Source organism: Mesocricetus auratus, unplaced genomic scaffold (genome assembly GCF_017639785.1).
Source record: "Mesocricetus auratus isolate SY011 unplaced genomic scaffold, BCM_Maur_2.0 Super-Scaffold_100691, whole genome shotgun sequence".
Taxonomy (NCBI): domain Eukaryota; kingdom Metazoa; phylum Chordata; class Mammalia; order Rodentia; family Cricetidae; genus Mesocricetus; species Mesocricetus auratus.
Window position 1 is genome coordinate 23077793 of NW_024429267.1, and position 6588 is coordinate 23084380.

At 41.2% G+C, this 6588-nt stretch overlaps 1 non-coding gene across 1 annotated transcript; it reads left to right on the forward strand.

Annotated features, from left to right (window-relative positions):
* The first annotated feature begins 230 nt into the window (after nt 1-230).
* On the forward strand, nt 231-386 carry LOC121137707. The gene has a single exon (XR_005875017.1). It is a non-coding gene; the product is annotated as a U1 spliceosomal RNA (small nuclear RNA).
* The last annotated feature ends 6202 nt before the right edge of the window (nt 387-6588 follow it).

Sequence of the window (6588 nt, forward strand, 5' to 3'; positions counted from 1 at the left end):
TGTGTCACTCCCCAGGGGGAAGGCTTTGCTATTTTCCTATGGGTCTGAAGCTAGGCTGGGGTCCTTGACATTGTGGGCTCCTGTGTACAACACACATTCACTCAGAGTTTCACATGCTCCCCACACCTTGCCTGTGCTCCACCATCATGGACTCTACCCCTCTAAAACTGCTTTCTTTATAAGTTTCCTTGTTTACAGTGCTTTAACATAGCAACTGGAAATAAACTAAGACACTTACCTGGCAGGGTGCCATGATCATAAAGGTGGTTTCCCCAGGCTGGGCTTATCCATTGAGTTCTAGATGTGTTGATCTCTGTGATTTTCCCAAATTCAAGAAACTTGACTACATAATTTGGAATAGTTGGGAGACTGAGTTCAAGTCCCCCCTCCTGCCCCAAGCAAAAAGAAAAGAAAGAGATAAAAGAAAAGCAACTAAGATAGTTTTGTAATAAATCTGTGGAAGCATTTAGACAGACCAACTTAGGCTGCAGGAACAAAGCCTCTTTAAATCTCAATGGTTAGAAAGAGCACAGGTGTATTTCCTTTTCCTGCTTGTTTCTGGTATGGATAAGCAGGGGAGGAGCTCTCCTCATCTGTTCATTGCTCCTGGCCACTGAAACCCGAGCAGTAAAGGGAAGGTGGGAAGACACATCTACTCTGAAGTCCCTGCCTGCATGGTGAATGACATTTCTCTCATTTCATGAACTAAGATAATCATATGAGCAAGGGGTATGACAAAAACAAACAAGAGACATGGAAGTGAAATCTTCCTACATCGCATGTCTCAGAAAAATTAGAGATATTCGGCTTTGGTGGATGGTGTTAATGACCAACATTGTGGCTCTATGGTTGAGGCTTCCTGAAAACTAAGAACAGCTTTGTTGGACAGTCTGATTGGCTCTGAACAACAAGCAAGGCTGTGAGGTAACAGGATACCAGTTTGAGCAGTTCCACACTGAAGCTAGGCTCTTCTTGGAATTCCTTCTTTTCTTTATGTGGTGCCCTGTTATGGTGTGACAGTGTTTAGAGCAGCAGCGGTTCTCAACCTGTAGATTGAGCCCCCTTTGCCAAATCCTATCTCCAAAAAATGTATATTACAGTTCATAAGAGTAGCAAAATTGCAGTTAGAGGTAGCAAGGAAACTAATTTTATGGTTGGGGTCAGAACACCTTGTGGACAGCAGTACTAGGAAGGATGAGGCTCTAGAGAAAGGAGTTCATAGGTCATGGATTCCTAAGAGTCTGCTTCACAGGCCATCAGATTCACCTTCCCTTCTTCTGTTTGGAAGGTAGTTTGGGGATTAGAAATTGTAGGAGGAAGTCTGATGCCGCCATAAAACATGTGACTTACTAAGTCTATGCCGCCATTAAACATGTGACTTACTAGAGGCGCATACAGATGAGGTAATAAAAGGGCGGTTTACCACACCGCTAACCACACCCACTTTAGGCAGGACTAAAGACGTATACGGCTGGACGTAAAGACGTATACGTACGTAGGCGGAACTACGTCACTAGCCAAGCCCACTTTTGGGCATGGCTAGGGGCGTTACGGGGGGAAGGCATAAAAGACAGCGCACAGGAAGTCTCGCTCTTTTTTCCTGGAGTTCGGCTTCCGGTCCAGTCGCTAGCTGAGATCTGCTGGGCTTCTCTGGGTTTGGTAACTTGTGAGTAATTTTCTACATAAAATACTTAGCGTTACTTTCAGTCATTGTGTGTCGCCTATCGTTACAGCGTCCGTTGAAGCCAACAATTTGGGGAGTGCACAGGATGGTGCAGAGGCAGCTTTGTCAGAATAGGAAAGAAAAGAACAGCCACACAAACACAGAGGAGAATTCAAGAAGCAGGGCCCAGGCTAAGTCAAAAGTGTGAAGAGATGGATTACGACTCTCTTGAGACAAAACCTCCACATGAGCTATCCTCCTCCCACCCTGGGCCATTGTTCTCTCTAATTGCAATTAGTCACACTTGGTTCCCCCCCCCCCCCCCCATTTGTTGGCCTGACAGAAGCGGTGGCCACACACTGCCAAGGCATGGTAATTCATTGATCTGGAAGGCATTGCTACACATATGCGATCCACTTTCTTCTTGAAGATTGCACGTTGTGCTTATGGAAGCTGTGGGAATCTTAGGCTTGAAGCTTTTTTTTTTTTTTTTTTTTTTTTTGGTAAATGGACTGAAGTGCAGTAAGTCTGGTAAATAGCAGAAGTCAGGACTACAGACCTCATGACCTCTAATCTTCCATAGAGGTCTGGATGGAACTGAGTGTTGTTTGCAAGTCTGGTCGCTCTAACTAACTTTCCAGATGGAATCTCAGGAGGTGAAGCCTGGAGACCTTTGGAATATGTGTGTAGATTTGTCTGTAAGACCACACAGAAGCAGTAGCCCCACCCTGCCGTTTCAGGCCAGGTCCTCCAGTGTCGACTCAGACCATCCTGTGCTGTGCTTTTAGGGGTATTTGCAATCCATCTTCATGTTCCTGGACTGTTCTTTATCTGTGCCCCAGGTATTTACCTTTGACTCTCTGTTATGATTTGAGCTTCCCTATCTTACTTATACATGCCTTTTAATTTCAACAAATCATTATAATTCTAGTTGTCCTGCAGGGTTGAGCTTAGGGGGGTCTCACTTTTTATATCTTTTCTAATCACACCTGTTGGGAAGAGCCTTGCCATCCATCCACCAATCCACCAATCCATCCATCCATCCATCCATCATCTGTCTGTCTATCTAACTTTTCATCCACCTATCCCTTCTTACATTTATTTCATGCACATACAATCATGTGCTTTTAACATTGTGAGCATACATCTTGTTCTTATCCTCTCATGAATAATGGACTTCAAGACCAGGATTGTTTGTGTGGGAGGTGGGAGGGAATGTATATTGATGCAAAAGTACTTTTACGGATTTCAGTTGTGAGATGAGGTTATCGCATCTGCTGAGATAGATACCATTGTCTCACATCCCTTGGGGATTTCATGGTCACCCCAAGAGTTCTCTAAATTCTTGGAGTCTTACAACATTATAATCATAGTTATCCACTTCCATTGTCATTCTCCCATGTCTTATTGCCTAAAGGCAACCTCACTTTCAACCAATTGGACTTAGGAAGTGTTTTTTCTTTCTGATTTCTCCCATAGTATTAGTCATTCAAGGCATTTGTAGTAGCAGATAAGAGTTGCACCTTCACAGTAATGACTCATTTTTTGAACATTGCTTTTTAGTTTTATGGCAATAACATTTAATAATTTAATATTAACAATATAATGGATTTGTTCTGATATTTTCATGCATTCATATAACTTTTTTATCATACTTGTATTACCCTCCCCTATATACTCATCTCTTTTATCTAATATTCATGTTTCTACTTTCATGTCCATTTTAAAAAAGGTCTACATTCTGTGTCCAAGAGAAACATGCAGTATTTATTTTTCTGAGTCTGGCTTAATTTGCTTAAGGTGATGACCTCCAATTCCATCTGTTTTCTTGTAAAAAATGTAAGTTTAATCTTCTTTAGGGTTTCCTGCATTTTTTTATTCATCCCTCTTTTGATGGGCAGCTGGGCTAATCTCATAATTTAGATATTATGAGCACCACTGAAATAAACAGGGAAGTGCAGGTAGCTCTGTTTGCACTAGCTTTGATTCTTTGGGTCGACACCTAGGAGTGGTAAAGCTGGATCACGTGTTTTTTAGACCCTCTGTACTGATTTCCAAAGTGACTGCAGTAACTTGCATTGCCACCAACTGTACATAAGTATCGTACATTCTCACAGTTATTCAATGTTATTTTCTCGATAATAGCTATTCTCATTAGGTGAGATAGAATCTTAGTGTGTTTTTTATTTGCATGTCTCTGATGACTAAAGATGTTGGGAATCTTTTCATGTGTTATTGCCATTTGTAATTCTTGTAAAAAGTATTTGTCTTTTTGTACTATGCAACAGAAGGAGGAGATTTGATCTTACCTTTCTTTATTGTAGTATTAGTACCTTTAAGCCAGGGATTTTTCTCATTAGCTCATTTTTCTCCATTAGTCTTGCACTGATGCCAATTCCCCTTTGGCGTGCCTCTGAGTGCATGCATATCTTCTTCTGATTTCCCCCAATTTTAAAGAACCACTTCATTGTCTCTTTTCTTGGTATTATATTTCAATCATATATGATGTATGTTGTCTTTCTTATCCAAAATAGCCAGTCAAGGTGGCTATAAAGAGACCATCTATGCTGTACAGCAAAGATGCTATGTTATTCCTAGGAAGAATAGCTTGGTAGTTGTTTTCCCAAACAGCAAATATTTATTTGCTTTGCCATCACATAAGTGTATGCAATTTAAAACAGCCAGAATATGCATTGCACAAGGCAGGCATTTGACATTTGTGTGCTGAAAGTGTGACTGTACCAGAAACAAAATCAGTAATTCTCTGCTTAGCTGGGGAGGCTGTGACCTCTGGAAAGCTTTTGTTTTTGGACCTCCTAGGTTGTGAACTTCTTCACCCACCCCCCTTTCCTGGTCTCCACTTTCGTATCTGTAGTAGATTGCTGTTAGGTGATTGTCATTCACTCATTAGTCAATATCTCTAATACAATGGCCTAAAGCATACCTAACATCCTATTTCCTTATTACCCACCAGAAAAGAGAGAACTTCAAACAAACAAACAAACAAAACCCCAAACCAAACAAAAAGCATGTACATGGTAATGTATGAAGATACTTTGGCAGTTCGTTGTTCCATAAATGCTACATCCCACATATCCTAATAAACATAAGACAGTGGCACTTTGAACACTTGTTTAAAATATATACTCTTGGCAGTGGAGGCATGACTCAGTCAGTAAATTGCTCATTATGAAAATTTTAGGACCTGGATTCAATCCACAGCACTAATGTAAAACGCCAGATACTGTAGCTTGTTTATTTAATCACAGTGTTGGGGAGGCAGAGACAGGTGGATCACTGGGTTTGTCTGAACAGCCAGCCTAGCCTAATCTATGAGTCCAGGCTCCAGTGAAGGTCTTCATACCAAAAAATAAGGTGGACAGCTCTTAATGGCCAACACAGGAGGCTAACATCTGAACCTGCATACATAAATAAAAATGAAAAAGATACAGGTTCTTTTTGAATTTGAATATGTGAAGATTCTTTTTAAAGATTTATTTTTATTTGTGTGTATGTGTCTGTATGAATATATGTCACCTGTATGTGCATCCAAAGAGACTGGAAGAAGGTGTTGAGTCTCCTGGAGCTGGAGTTACAGGTGGCTGTGATCTGCTTGATGTGGGTTCTGGGAAACAAATCTGGGTCCTCTGGGAGACCGATAAGCACTCTTACCTGTTGGGCCACCTCTCCAGTGCTTGTGAAGTTTATTTTATTCTTGATGCATCCTTAGCAGACTTTATGCTTAAAAGTAGGAAAGATACAGTGTAAATGCATTCGTTTGTTATCTGTGTTTAGAAAGGAAAGGATTCTTCCTTTCTTGGGACAACTATGTCTTCTGTCATGATCTACCTGCTTTCTTGTGGGGCAAAGGATGAGTTTGCTATGCTATGATGGCAGACATACACTTTCCCATTTTTTTTCTATGTTTGCCACAACAAACTACTTTGTTGTTCTGGGGAATAACTCGGCTAGACTTGTTTACCACATGCTGATTCATGGACCAACCCCACAGACTATAAACCTATTTCCCACACTCCTTGACTCCAATAGTGAGTAAACAAGAAGCATGTAGATGAATCTGGTGACTTGTTAAGCCACATGACAAGATGGGCCACCAAAAATCGCATTTGAAATGTGACTTCAATGAGAACTATGGAATATCATTCTAGTGGTATCATTTTGGAACATCTGAATGGGGACTCTGACGGAGATTTGTGTATTTTGGAGGCCAGACCTAGAATCTCAGGGCCATGAGAATGTAGTCCTTGACAAAAGTAGAAGGAATCCTAACCACTTATCTGACACTGCTGGGTGACTTTTGAATAGCAGCAGACTTTATGTGCTATGTAAATCCTGACCCTGCTCAGATCTGGAACTCTGGCACACCGTCAGGCAAAATTTGGCACCCTCTCCGTTATGTCTGCATGGTGACTCACTGAGTTTACAGAGCATATTTTCCCTCCTCTGTCTGCCAGCTATAGCTACTCACTCATTCTCTCTTTGGAACGACTCAGCTAATGCAGTCACTTAAACTGATGTTTAATTGTGTAAAGTTCTGCAGAAGACTATAAAACTCTAGTTACCATTGGCTAAAGGCTGGGACCTGTCACAGTTACCAGGACAACTAAACATTGCTACCTACTCTGCCTCCTTCTGCTATTTGTGACCCATTTCTGACTCTACAAACTGTGAAGATACGGAAGTGTGAGCATTCAGGAAATCAAAGGCCAGCGCTTTCCCCTCTCATTTTTTCTTAAGATGAGAAACCAATATCTTGTACATCCTGTAATGTGGGCAGTTCATTCTCCTCTCTGCTAGTCTTAGCATTTATGAGTAGTTCGAAAAGCATTGCATTTAGCTTGTACATGGACACTGGCTTTAGGTAAGTTGATTCCCTTTCCAGATGACGAACTGTCTTTTTACAG